At 47.7% G+C, this 14,309-nt stretch overlaps 2 pseudogenes; both read right to left on the minus strand.

Annotated features, from left to right (window-relative positions):
- Positions 1-6,426: 6,426 nt before the first annotated feature.
- Positions 6,427-6,546, minus strand: LOC136662976 (5S ribosomal RNA; annotated as a pseudogene).
- Positions 6,547-7,632: 1,086 nt separating this feature from the next.
- LOC136662977 (5S ribosomal RNA) lies at positions 7,633-7,755 on the minus strand (annotated as a pseudogene).
- Between the last annotated feature and the right edge of the window lie 6,554 nt (positions 7,756-14,309).

The following is a 14,309-nucleotide window of genomic DNA, read 5'->3' on the forward strand; positions in this document are numbered from 1 at the left end:
CAGTGAAGGCTAGGGTTGCTGGCAGCTGCCCTTGAATAAAAAGAATTTTTTAAAATTTTCATTAATATATTACACTGATTTAAATGCACGTAATGTGCCTGCCATCCTTTGGGGGCTACAATATCGCTAATAGGTGTGTGATCTCCTACTGCTAATTTTGGAAACTTACATAGAATATCATCATCATCATCATCATCATCATCAAGAATATTTATATACCCCTTTTTAACACTTGTTCACTGTGTGAACCCCTTTTTAGTTCACACAGTGATTTAAACAGCTACAGGAATGAATGAAATGTCCCCAAAGGGTTCACAATTTGGAAAGATGCCACGCCAGGGCGAAGAGGATCAATTGATCTCCCCCTGCTAAATATCAGGGATGGGCAAGTCCACCACAACTTGAGTCAAGTCACAAGCGCCCCCCTCCACGACTCGAGTCAAAAATGAGTTCTAATGAGCGAACTTTCGGACTTGCCCAGAGCATTTTTGTGACTCGAAAAGACTCAAATTGCGATTCTTGCCCTTTAAAAAGTCTGCTGCAGCTCCATAGATAAAAACGGTGCTGCTGCCAGAGTCATCCATGCAGGTGACTCAAGTGCACATGAGTCAACAAAAACATGTGTCTTGCAACTTAGACTTGAGTCGCCTGACTCGAGTTCCCATCTCAGCTAAATATAAGAGGACATCACTTTAAAAGGTGCCTCTTTGCCCAGGGGTGGCTCATCCAAGATGTCACCAAATGCACTTCTTCACAGCAGTGTTCTAAACATGCTGTGCAGGTCATTCTAATATGCAGTCTGATATGCATCTCTCCAGGGTTTCAGACACTACGGTCCTTCCTAGGCCTAAACTGGAAAGGCAACTTAAGAAACTTCAAATCAGATGCTCTAGCCATGGGGTGCCCAAACCCCGGCCCTGGGGCCACTTGCGGCCTTCAAGGCCTCTCAATGCGGCCCTCAGGGAGCCCCCAGACTCCAATGAGCCTCTGGCCCTCCGGAGATTTGTTGCAGCCCACACTGGCCCAATGCAATTGCTCTCAGCTTGAGGGAGAATGTGTGACCTCTTGCATGAGCTGTGGGATGAGGACTCCCTCCACTGCTTGTGGTTTCACATCTGTGATGCAGTAGCGGCAGCAAAGGACAGGCCAGCCTTGCTTTATGCAAGGCCTTTTATAGGCCTTGAGGATTGCAAGACCTTCATTCATTCATATATGTTCATCTTTAATATATTCATTTATATAAACTTATGTAAATTTATTCAAATTTTAAATGTAAATTAATTTTTTTTCCCCTGGCCCCCACACAGTGTCAGAGAGATGATGCGGCCCTCCTGCCAAAAACTTTGGACACCCCTGCTCTAGCCCTATGTGATAGTCCTTCCCTGTGCAGGGGAAGTACACCTATGGAAATAGATGAGCCTTTACATTTCCAGGTCCTGAGTAATCCTGGGTATTCCACAGCCCTGAAAGCAGACATCTACAAGCAGGCATCCAGCATCTCGTATATGCTGGAGCTGGAGCTGGGCACCTTTCATTATATTTGTCATTTGCCTTACTCTCAAAATAGTCACTTCTTTTTTTTAATTTTAGTAGATGGGTTCTTCTTTTTTTTTCCTGCAAACCATTTGGCACAATTCCTTGCCATGGAATCCTAAGTCTGTCTACTAAAATAAGCCCCACTGAGTTTAAATAAATAAATAAATAAATAAATAAATAAATAAATAAATAAATAAATAAATAACAGCCCTGCTTGATCAGGCCAAGAACCCACCTAGTCCTGCTTCCTGTACCTCACACTGTCCCACCAGATGCCTCCAGGAGCACACAAGACAACTAGAGACCTGTATACTCTCTCCACTCCCTTGCACCTGACTTTCAGAGAGCGGTTACCTCTAAACCTTCGAGATTGCATCCAGTCATCGTGACTTGTAACCAGTGATGGACTTTTCCTCCATAAATCTGTCCAATCCCCTTTGAAAGGCATCTAGACCTGGTGCCACCACCACATCTTGTGGCAAGGAGTTCCATGAGTTATATTAGACTTACTCCAATAGATTCAGGAGTTCAGGATTTCAACCCTTGTTCTCTTTCCCTAATGTAACTAAGCTGAAGTACCTGTACGTGAAACAATCACATATCCTTCTCCTATTACCCCTTCCTCCATCTTCCTTCCCTTTCTGTTGTCAACCTTGTGCCTCAATGGTAAGCCCTGTCTTTTTGTTCTATGCAAAATGTCATGTGCGCTGATAGTGCAATAAAAAGAACAGCAATACATATGATTCAGTTTCCAGGTATAACTTCCTACGTTGTGCCACTCCAAAATGGGTGGTAGATGAGAAGTGATGGTATTAGATGAAACACCAGCAACATACATGTTCAGTAAGAGAATAAGGGCGCAATTCTAACCAACTTTCCAATACTGGCATAGCCGTGCCTGTGGGGCACATACTGCATCTTGCAGCTGGAGGGCAATCATGGAGGCCTCCTCAAGGTAAGGCAATGTTTGTTCCCTTACCTCGAATCTGTCCTTATGTCAGAGCTGGAAAATGGGTTAGGATTGCGCCCTAAGGGCCCAATCCTATCCAATTTTCCAGTGCCGGTGCAGCTTTCCCAGTGGGGTGCACAGTATATATTGTGGCGGGGAGGGAATCACAGAGGCCTCCTCAAGGTATGGGACCATTTGTTCCCTTACCTTGGGGCTGCATTGTGGTTGCACCAGAGTTGGAAAGTTGGATAGGATTGGGCCCTAAGACAACTACATATATCCAGTTTAAAAGCATGCCATCAGCCTTTCTGGAAAAGTCTTTGCTTGTGACAGCAAAAGCAAACAGGACATGTAGCTGTAGCCACTACGTGACCCCTATTATTAGTAGTAGTAGTATTAGTAGTAGTAGTAGTAGTAGTAGTAAAGAACTTATATACTGCATTTCAGCCAGTGTAGTTCACAAAGCAGTTACTTAATAAAATAAATCAATAATTCCCTATCCTCAATCTTAAAAAAAAAAAAAATGCAGAAGAGATCCCAGCATCAGCCCCTGGAGAAGATGCCATGCTGGGGCAAAGACAGACAATTGCTCTCCGCCTGCTAAATACAAGAGGAAACCCCTTTCAAAAGGTGCTTCTTTTAGCCCCAGTTAGCAGGGGTTCGCTTCCTCTCATCCATTCAGTCTCCCAAGGAATGTGAGGCTTCCCCCTCCCCCTAGATTACAGATGAACTTTCCCCTCTCAATGAACTCCTGTTAGCTCTGGCATCTCCAGAGCACATCTGATCCAGAGAGGCTGTTGGTGCAGACTCTGGGAAGGTTCCCCCCCCCTCTGCCCCAGCGAGCAAAGTATGAATGCAACTTGGAGACCTGCACTTCTGCGACCCCTCTGCCACACAACCCGGGGAGATCAAAGCCTTCATCAGGGAATCAAAGCATGTGATGGGCAGGTGTCCATCCCTCCCAACAGGCCGATGATGAATCAAACAGCCTGACCCACAAGGAGATCAAACAGAACTCCCACTGACTTTTGGTTAAAGGCAGGCTTCAAGCCACCCTAATTAAAGCTTTCTCCCCCAGCACACACAGATTTTTTTTTTTTGTCTATGCTGACCACTGTCCCATGACCACCTCTCTCTCTCTCTCTCTCTCTCTCTCTCTCTCTCTCTCTCTCTCTCTCCTTCATACCTTCTCAAACAAAGGATGCCTAAGAGTTTCAAGGAGGGGAAACCCATCTGAGCTGCTGCCAGAACCCACCTCCATCCGAGTCCTTTTCCGGGTCACCTTGCCTGCACACCTGAAAAACTAGAGCAACTTAAGGTTACTCAGAAATATCATGGATCATTTTGATGGATGTCTTGGCATGCCAGCGCAAGTCACAGAGCATCAAATACACGCGAGTCGGAACACAGACAGCAAAAGTGCATCGAAACAGCAGCATGCATGCCTTTCTTGCTCCAAAGCAAAAGACAGGCAAGCAGTGGTTGAGAAAATTTTGCTTTACCCGGCGTGTAATTAGCCTGTGGAATTCCTTGCCACAGGGTGTGGTGATGGTGTCTGGCCTAGATGTCTTTAAAAGAGGATTGGACAGGTTGGTGGAGGAAAAGTCCATCATAGGTTAAAAGCCATGATGGGTACTTGCAACCTCCTGATTTTAGAAGTAGGCTGTCTTTGCCAGGTACAAGGGAGTGGCAACAGGATTCAGGCATCTTGTTGTCTTGTGTGCTCCCTGAGAAATCTGGGGGGCCACTGAGATACAGGAAGCTGGACTAGATGGACCTTTGGTTTGAACCAGGGGGTCTCTTATGCTTTTAAAGAACAGGCCCCACTTGCCCATCACTATTGTTCCAACACCCATAAATCTGGAGGGGATAACAGGCTAGATACTCACACAAAGGAAAGCTTTGGCTCCTTCTGTATGGAGAGCTACACATAAGAACGGCACATATCCAAGTACACGTGCACCAATGTGCACAGTGACAAATGTGAGATCAAGTGGCCGTTCTTTTGGTGCACATCGGAGACCAGTGGCCACACTCATTCCCCCCCCCCCAAATATATTCAGGGGTCTGTAAATCTGAACAGGAACACTGGCCCCCACTGCTTAGGAGAGACAGTGGCCCCAGCAAGTGTTAAAAAAAATAAAAATTGAACATTGCTAGAAGCAATTAAATAGAGAATACCTCTATTCTCTATGTAATTCTCTATCCAAGGCCTTTGGCCTTGATGATGTGATAAAGGCACAACCTGTGTGTTTTGAATCACAAGGGACCTGAAAGGACCCAATGTACTCTTCAAAGAGAGGTGCACTGAGATAATTGCATCAGAATTGGGACTCTCACTGGGTTTGAACCCTGGGATCCTTTGGTCCGCTCACTGTCACGCTACGAAGTCTTTGATTGCTTAATGGCAGCCAAATGTGTCCTATTTTTCTCTGCCCAATTGTGTAGGGTGAGGGTCATGTTCTTCCAGTCCTGCTCACCACGCCACTTGCTGGGATCTTCTTAGCCACCAGGAAGTCCCTGCTGGGAATTGGCCTGAGCCCTTGTTTTCTCACCTTACCCCCTTCCACTCATTATCCCCTTGGAACTGGGTTCTACCAATGGGGATTGGCTGTTGATATGCACCACGATCTGGGAGCTGGCCAAAGGGTCACCCGTCCTTGGGAAAGGGTCAGGGCCTGAACAGTCACGCAAGCTCAGCACTTGAATGGGCCACAGGTCAGGGAGGAGGCTCACAGATTGTGGGGCTGTCAGTGCGAGGTGTGATTGATGGTAAGGAATGAGGGCCAGGCGAGATGCAGCCTCCAATCAAATGCACATGCCTTCCGCTCTGACGTTGGCACTCGAACAAACCACCTTTCACAGCCTCAACATGACCTCTTCCTCCTTCCCGGCTTACAGGCCATCCATCAAACACTTGCCCCGGGGCTGACCTCTCTCTCCATCGAGGAGCCTGTCTCGCAGCCCCCTTTCCTTTTCCAAAAACCTTGCATGAAGAATGTTATTAATTCTGGCCAGGAGACATTGCTCTGCCTTCAAGATTCATCTTCTTGTGCCAAGCAGGAAAGCCACAGAGAATGCCAGCTTCATTCAAAAGTGTTCCAGAGACCCCGAGATGCACCAGGCAGGCTACGGGCTTAAGTAGATAAACACATAGGTATGTGTCTCTCTATGTACAGTTTCCCGACAATTTACACAGCTGCTTCCAATCACCACTTTGATGTTCTCCATCTCTTGTTTTCCTAGCTGATGGCTTCTCCGCATGGTTTCTGAGGTCGGGACGGGTGAACTTCAAAAGCTTGGGAAGTCAGGTTCAGAGAACTGGTCAGAAGTTCACCAGTTGCTCCATTTCCAGTCCAGAGCGCAAACTCATGGGAAGTCACCGGTTTTTCCGAGCTTCAGCTGGGTCACGGTGTGTGATGAAAGGGGGCTTGGAGAGAGGTTCACACCTGTCTGCTGGAAAAGCTGTCCTTTTGTTTCATCTTTTCATTTTTTCTTGCCAACCTGCTGATTGTTCAACAAAAAGAAGCCTCTGTGCAGAATTTAAAATTTGCATACTTTACAACCAACATAAGAAGTGGTTGGTTACTTTCTCCTCTTCGGGAGAGGCAGTGAGTCAACACAACATGACTTGGCTTAACTGGGGGCCCAAGACTATACCCCACCAGCCCATAGCATGCAGTACCACTGATGGAGCACAGACTACATGCTATGGGGAGGGGGCAACCAGACGGCTTAGGAGAGATAAAAACTTTTTCTTACTTTACTCTCCATAAGCCACTTGTCCTTCAATGGTTTTCCTTGGACTTGCTGCCTCTGGCCGTTTCTGCTGGTGGCCCTGAAGTACACAATGGTGGTGCAGCTTTTGGGCCAACAGTCTGGGATCACAAGATCCAACATCATATGGTTGGCAACCTTCAGTCTTGAAAGACTATGGTATAAGCCTACAGCACCTGGTATTCCCAGGCGGTCTCCCATCCAAGTACTAACCAGGCCTGACCCTGCTTAGCTTCCGAGATCAGACAAGATCAGGTATGTGCCCTGGGTAGAATTAGGTCAGCGGTTCCCAAACGTTTTCGCCTGGGGGCTCCCTTGACCGACTGGGCCATTGGCCACAGTTCCCCATTAGGGTTACAATCCTATACAATGTACAGTGTGGTGGGTTTCTTGTGAGGATTCTGTGACTCTCCTGGCAGGTTTCCGCAGCTCCCTGGGGAACCACAGGTCACAGTTTGGGAACCACTGGATTAGGCAGAAAGGTTGCCCTGGTCCAAATGTTGTAAGAGTTCAGAGAAAGACAAAGTTCACAGGGGGCAGCACATTTGAAGCTGGGGCCAGACATATAAAGGTGCCCCCCAACAGTGTTTGTGCCCTCCCAAGCTGGCGCTAACCCTAGGAACCACTTTCTTATTCCTTTTGCTACATAAAGTATTTAGAGAATTTTTTTTTTGTTGCTGTGAAAAGTGGTATATAAATACTCAATAACAATCATGATCTGATTCTACTCTTGCAAGAGACAATTGCATGTTCTCTCTCTCTCTCTCTCTCTCTCTCTCTCTCTCTCTCTCTCTCTCTCTCTCTCATTTCATTCGCTGTTTGGCATTCAACTAACTTCAAAGACATTTTATTGGCATGGCATTGGTGATCCATCCTGTAACTGGGGAAGAGGAATCTCAGTTCACCTTATCCTCATAAGGCTGCCTAATTCATTTAGCTACTGCTTTCCCAGCTTCAAGAAGCTTATCCATGCTCATCTATTTCTCCTTGGCTTTTTCATCCTAGTACACATTTTCCTTCTGGTGTGGAGAAAGTGGAGAGACAGACAGTTTTCTCCCTCTCTTCTTTCTCTTTTTTTTTTAATTAGTACTTTATCATCATTATTTATATACTGCTTTTTCACAAAAATGTTCTCAAACCATTTTACATAAAGGGTTGAGAAGATGGTTCTCTGTCCCCAAAGGGGAAAACATTCATAAACAGTAACAAAAGGGAGACAGCAGCAACAGCCACTGGGAGGGAATGCTACACTAAGAATAATAGGGACAGTGGTTCTCCTCCTGCTAAACACAAAAGGGCCACTACCTGGAAAATGGAGTCGCTCTAGCTTGGTTGGTTGGCAACCTTCAGTCTCGAAAGACTATGGTATAAGCCTACAGCACCGGCTATTCCCAGGCGGTCTCCCATCCAAGTACTAACCAGGCCTGACCCTGCTTAGCTTCCGAGATCAGACGAGATCGGAAGATAGTGTTCAGTATAGGGAGATGGTTGGCAAGCTTCAGTCTCAAAAGACTATGGTATAAGCCTACAGCAGCCGGTATTCCCAGGCGGTCTCCCATCCAAGTACTAACCAGGCCTGACCCTGCTTAGCTTCCGAGATCAGACAAGATCAGGCATGTGCAGGGTAACAGTTGCTGCCGCTCTAGCTTGCCACTCTCTTATCTTCCAAACTTCCACTCTGTTTCCTCAGGGGTGGCCAACCCACAGCATACCTGCTACAAGTGGCAGGTGAACACTTTCAAAACGGCACATGCAGCAGAACCAATCCACACACACCCCCACCAACAACCTGGGCGAAGCCTCCACGCCCAACCACACAAACTGGCTCAGCACAAACACCGCTGTCTAGCCTGGCTAGGGCAGGCTGGTCAGTCTCAAGTCACCCATGTGCAAGGCATGCTGGGACAGTACCTCTGTGTTTGGCGTGTTGTGGCATGGCCGGCCGAAGCAAGGCAGGTCCGGCCGCTGCTGGAGGCCTGCAGCTCTGTGCCCCACCCCCTCTCAATAGCATGGGGCATCCCAGCTAAGCTGCACCCAGCAGGGGTGTCTCCACGGGCAGCTAGAGTAGAATGTTTGAGATTTTGTACATAAAAAGTGGCACGTGGCATGCTGTGGATTGGCCACCCCTGCTCTACATCTTCAAATCCAGGGCGTGGAAAAGGGAGGAGTGGTGGAGCAGATGGGTGGCAGACACCCCCAGCCTCTCTCTTGTCTGATGGTCCAGGCCTGGTGGCTGAGTGATTAGAGGAGTGTACTACTCTGTAGAGTGCAGTGTAGGGGGTTGTACTCTTGCCTGCTTCCCCCTTTGGTCTCCAGTGCAAACATTTGCTGGGCAGGTATTCCAAAAGCAAGTGCTGCCTCAATTCTGCACTTTCCCTTGACAGGGTACCCACTTGTTCTCCTGCTCTCCAAACTGGTGCTTTATCCTTTCGGGCTACCGACGGGTGTCCCATGAACACTGTATTGTATTGGCAACCTTCAGTCTCGAAAGACTCTGGTATCGTGCTCTGAAAGGTGGTTCTGGAACAGCGTCTAGTGTGGCTGAAAAGGCCAATCCGGGAGTGACAATCCCTTCCACACTGGGAGCAAGTGCAGTCTGTCCCTGGTCTATCTCCCTGGCTATGGGCCTTCCTTCTTTACCTCTTTGCCTCAGACTGTTAGCCAAGTGCCTCTTCAAACTGTGAGAGGCCATGCTGCACAGCCTGCCTCCAAGCGGGCCGCTCAGAGGCCAGGGTTTCCCACCTGTTGAGGTCCACTCCTAAGGCCTTCAGATCCCTCTTGCAGATGTCCTTGTATCGCAGCTGTGGTCTACCTGTAGGGCGCTTTCCTTGCACGAGTTGTCCCTAGAGGAGATCCTTTGGGATCCGGCCATCATCCATTCTCACAACATGACCGAGCCAACGCAGTCGTCTCTGTTTCAGCAGTGAATACATGCTAGGGATTCCAGCACGTTCCAGGACTGTGTTGTTTGGAACTTTGTCCTGCCAGGTGATGCCGAGGATGCGTCGGAGGCAGCGCATGTGGAAAGCGTTCAGTTTCCTCTCCTGTTGTGAGCGGAGAGTCCATGACTCGCTGCAGTACAGAAGTGTACTCAGAACGCAAGCTCTGTAGACCTGGATCTTGGTGTGTTCCATCAGCTTCTTTGTGATCCCCCTTGTGGAGGCTCTTCCTTTGCCTTCTCTGCCAAGGATTCTTTTTGTAGACACGCTGGCCCCAACCATCCATCTACCAAGGCAATGCTGGTATGAGGTTGGCCTCCAAGCCCAGCTGGATTGGAGGCTCCCTTCAGAAGCACAGCCCCTGCTTGCTGACACAGAAGGAACCTTGGCCATCTGATGCCTTTCGATTCAGGCAACCCCGTGACCACACAAAGTGCCTGACACGCCGTTTAATACCACACAATGAAATGCTGAAAGGGCTTTGAAAGCCCCAACGTGTCGAGGCAGAAATCGACGGGAGATGTTTAATGCTAATTCTATTAGGCATCTGAGTTAATGAATCACAACTGTAAGAAATCATGATAATCCAGAAGGCATTAGTGACAGATTAGCTTCAGAGCTGCCATAAAAGTGCCACGATGCTTACCTAGCGTCATGATTAATTCTGGCAATACTTAGTGGTATTACAGCAAGGAACGGTAAAGCCGACTGCATGACGGGCAGCCTTGAGCCAGCCAAGACCACGCTCGGGGGACAGAACGTACCTGAGGCTTCCTTTAAAGCTTTTTGGATAGGCTGTGTTTATTCTTTTTGTCTGGAACAGGTACAGTACCTAGATCAGGAATGCCAAACATTCCCAGGGGGGTCAGATGTGGCCAGCGGAACCTCTTTACCCCTCAAACCCACACTCGGGTTCACACAGTACCACCATCAGCTGCTCTCAGTTGCTGAACTGTGCTGAGGTGTCACTGCTGAAAGGGCAGCCCGCACAATAATTGGGCTCTTGAAAATATCTTGAAAATGTGATCAAGATTTGCCCATTTTCTATGGAGAACTCATGCAAGGAAAGCGCCCTACAGGTAGACCACAGCTGCGATACAAGGACATCTGCAAGAGGGATCTGAAGGCCTTAGGAGTGGACCTCAACAAGTAGGAAACCCTGGCCTCCAAGCGGCCCTCTTGGAGGCAGGCTGTGCAGCATGACCTTTCCCAGTTTGAAGAGACACTTGGCCAACAGTCTGAGGCAAAGAGGCAAAGAAGGAAGGCCCATGCCAGGGAGACAGACCAGGGACAGACTGCACTTGCTCCCAGTGTGGAAGGGATTGTCACTCCCGAATTGGCCTTTTCAGCCACACTAGACACTGTTCCAGAACCACCATTCAGAGCGCGATACCAGAGTCTTTCGAGACTGAAGGTTGCCAACAACCCCTATTTGCAGCCGAGTTCCTAAGTGAGCAATAAGTGCTACTTTTTGGTCATGACCTGCTTAACATCACTTCCTGCTTAATGACATCACTACCGGCCCTTAGCAGGCATCGTGAATGCTATTCGGCCCTCTGTGTGAAACAAGTTTGACACCCCTGGTCTAGATGCTCAGCAGGGTTGTAGCCAGACGGCACCTTTGTACAGTGGCAATAACACTCTAGGGCAGTGGTTCCCAAAACTGTGGGTAGGGACCCACAGGTGGGTTGCGACCTGATTTTTGGTGGGTCCTGTAAGGGTAATGGAAAGAACAGATAACTAATTGCCTGGAGCCCTGAAGCGATTCAAAACACATTTAGCTGCCACCTGTCCTGTGTGGAGCTGAGCTCCTGCAGTTTGCAAGCATGTGTAAATATAGGGAGATAAATATTTGAGGGTCTTTTTCAGGTTATTATTACTTGTTATAACAGTACTTATTATATTCCTCCAAAAATCTGTCCAAGCCCCTTTCAAAGGCATCTAGGCAAGGTGCCATCGCCACATCTTGTGGCAAAGAGTTCCACAGATTAATTACAAACTAGGTGTAGAAGTATTTTCTTCTGATGGATCAAATGTAAGAGGCATGGTAGGTTGCTGAGAGCCCGGGGGCATGCCATATATTCCATTGCTCCTCCCGTTGCTCCTGGCATTTAAAAGGGAAAAGAGGAACGGAGCAGAAGAGGAAGTGTGAAGGAGAGGAGCGGATTAGAGCTGCCCTCCATACTTCCACTCTGTTCTCCTTTTCAAATCCAGGAAGCAGGGAGAGAAGCAGAGGCAGGCGAGCGGATGAACAGAGTCAGTCTCCACCAAGCCACCACCTGAGGCAACTATCTCAGCCGACCGCACAAACAAGCCAGCCCAGCCTCCCTGCTGAAAAGAACTCTGTCGCAGGCATCACTTGCATCGGTTCTACAAAACCAAAGAGACCTCACTAAGGGCTGCTGGATTGTGTGGCTATCGTTAGGATTTATTTATTTAATTGCTCTGCTGCCTGAGCCCCCTTGAGGCTCATTCAATTGAACAACAGGGTATCAATTGTCTCAGTAAACAAAGGACATTGAAACAAGCCCTTCCTTCCGTCCTTCCGTCTGTGAGGCCTCAAGTGACTTCAGCTTAAGTACATGTCGCTGAAATGGTTGCGCATCCCTTCCTTACCACCATTTCAATTCTCTTTGCCCGTTGTTTGCCTTGTGAAAAACAGCATCTCAGTTGTAAGCTCCTTGGGGCAGGGATCTGTCTTCTCATCCTTTGCAAGGCATTATGGACGTGAAGGATGTATAAGCAACCAATCAACCAACCTTTGGAGCAAACCCCTTCCAAGTGGTGTATTAGCTAGCCGTCGGCAGCCATACTAACTTTGACCAGGGCCGCAGCAATGGTTTGCATGGTAACTTCTTGGTGCAACAGTAGCCAATCAGACTTGGCTAGCCAATGATCCCCCTCAAGCCAGTTCAGAGGGAGGGTAATGCTTTCTGCAGAAACAAAGCAGATGACGGCGTCCCTTCAGAACCCCCCCCCCCCAAAAAAAAAAAAAAAAGAAATGTCTTGCTGAAGCTTCAGGGGATTGTTTTTCTACCTCTTTACTGCTCAGATTTGCTGAATTCTAGAATGGGGCATGAGCCAAATTGCCTATTGAATTACCTGCTGGCAAGGGAGCACAGATTAGTTCATCTCGGTGCACCACCTCCAGGTCTGACAAATTGCCAAGCAAAACAGGGGTTTAATCAAGGGAAAAATTGAACATGATGTTTCAGCAAAAGGTACCAGGGCCTCATCCTGGCAAAGGAGGCAGAATCCATTTGAAACCAGAAGACCACTTTGGCTGAAGAAGCAGGAACGAAACAATGTACAAAAACAGCCTACACTGTATAGTTCAACTCAGTTTTGCTTGATCACACCTAAAAGCATCCATTCCTAGTCCTAGAGGTGGATATTTTTTTTTTTTCCTTGTGGTCTAATCACAAATATTCAGCAAAATAAACGTTAGGATGACCTTGCGTGTATGTGATTTTTTTTAACCGCAGTGATACGAGTAGCTTATATCTCAACCCAATGCATTGGTTTTTGTAGCTGACAAGCCAGCAACCGTTCCAGGTTTGGGGGCTGGAACAAAAGCGTTGTAAGGGAGTCGTACTAAGGCCAGCCTATCCATGAGGTCAACTGACATGGTCACTCCAGGCAGCAGATTCTTAGGGATGCCCAACTCTGTTCACCTCCCTGCCTCCATATCTCTTCCTCTTCTATCCGTACTCTGGTTTGGAAAAGGAAGATGAAAACATGTGTCCAGACTTTCTCCAAAGGACTCATTTAGGTTCCCCATAAGATAACAAGAAGCAACAATAACATGAGATAACAAGAAGCAACAATCACAATTTGGGCCTCTTCAGTCTAGGACAGGGGTGCCCAAACCCCGGCCCTGGGGCCACATGCAGTCCTCGGGGTCTCTCAATGTGTCCCTCAGGGAGCCCCCAGTCTTCAATGAGCCTCTGGCCCTCTGCAGATTTGTTGAAGCCCACACTGGCCCAACGCAACTGCTTTCAGCGTGAGGGCAACTGTTTGACCTCTTGCGTGAGCTGTGGAATGAGGGCTCCTTCCACCGCTTGCTGTTTCACATCTGTGATGCAGTAGAGGCAGCAAAGGAAAGGCCAGCCTTGCTTTGTGCAAGGTCTTTTATATGCCTTGAGCTATTGCAAGACCTTCATTCATTCATTCATTCATATAAGTTCATCTTTAATATATTCATTTATGTAAACTTATTTAAATTTATTCAAATTTTAAATGTAAATTAATTATTTTTTTCCCCGGCCCCCGACACAGTGTTAGAGAGCTGATGTGGCTCTCCTGCCAAAAACTTTGGACACCACTGGTCTAGAAAAGAGGTGCTTGAGGGGGGACACGATTGAGACATACAAAATCATGCAGGGGATGGGCAGAGTGGATAGATGATCTTTACACTCTCACATAACACCAGAAGAAGGGGACAGCCACAAAAGTTGAGTGTTGGGAGAGTTAGGACAGACAGAAGAAAATATTTTTTTTACCCAGCATGTAATTAGTTTGTGGAACTCCTTGCACAGGATGTAGTGATGGCATCTTGCCTGGATGCCTTTAAGGGAGATTGGACTAGTTTCTGGAGAAAAAGTTCATTATGAGTTACAAGACATAGTAGGTATGTGCAAGCTCTTGGTTTTAGAGGCAGGCTGCCTCTGATTGCAAGATGCAGGGGAGGGCACCGGGATGCAGGTTGTGTCTGTTGTCTTGTGTGCTCCCTGAAGCATTTGGTGGGCCACTGTGAGATACAGGAAGCTGGACTAGATGGGCCTATGGCCTGATCCAGTGGGGCTGTTCTTATGTTCTTAACTACAATTCCCAGGAAGCCTTGCAGGTCTCTTGTTATCTGGTGTGCTCCCTGAAGCATTTGGTGGGCCACTGTGAGATACAGGAAGCTGGACTAGATGGGCCTTTTGGCCTGATCCAGCGGGGCTCTTCTTATGTTCTTATGTAAAACAACCCTCACCCCTGTAATGACAATCATTCACAAAATGAACAGCTCACAATGAGAGCTGATGCAACATTGTGGCCTAAGAGACTGTGCTGTGAAACAACACCCCTGGTTTGAATCCTGCCTCTGTCATTTGCTTACTGGG

Source organism: Tiliqua scincoides, chromosome 11 (assembly GCF_035046505.1).
Source record: "Tiliqua scincoides isolate rTilSci1 chromosome 11, rTilSci1.hap2, whole genome shotgun sequence".
Lineage (NCBI taxonomy): Eukaryota > Metazoa > Chordata > Lepidosauria > Squamata > Scincidae > Tiliqua > Tiliqua scincoides.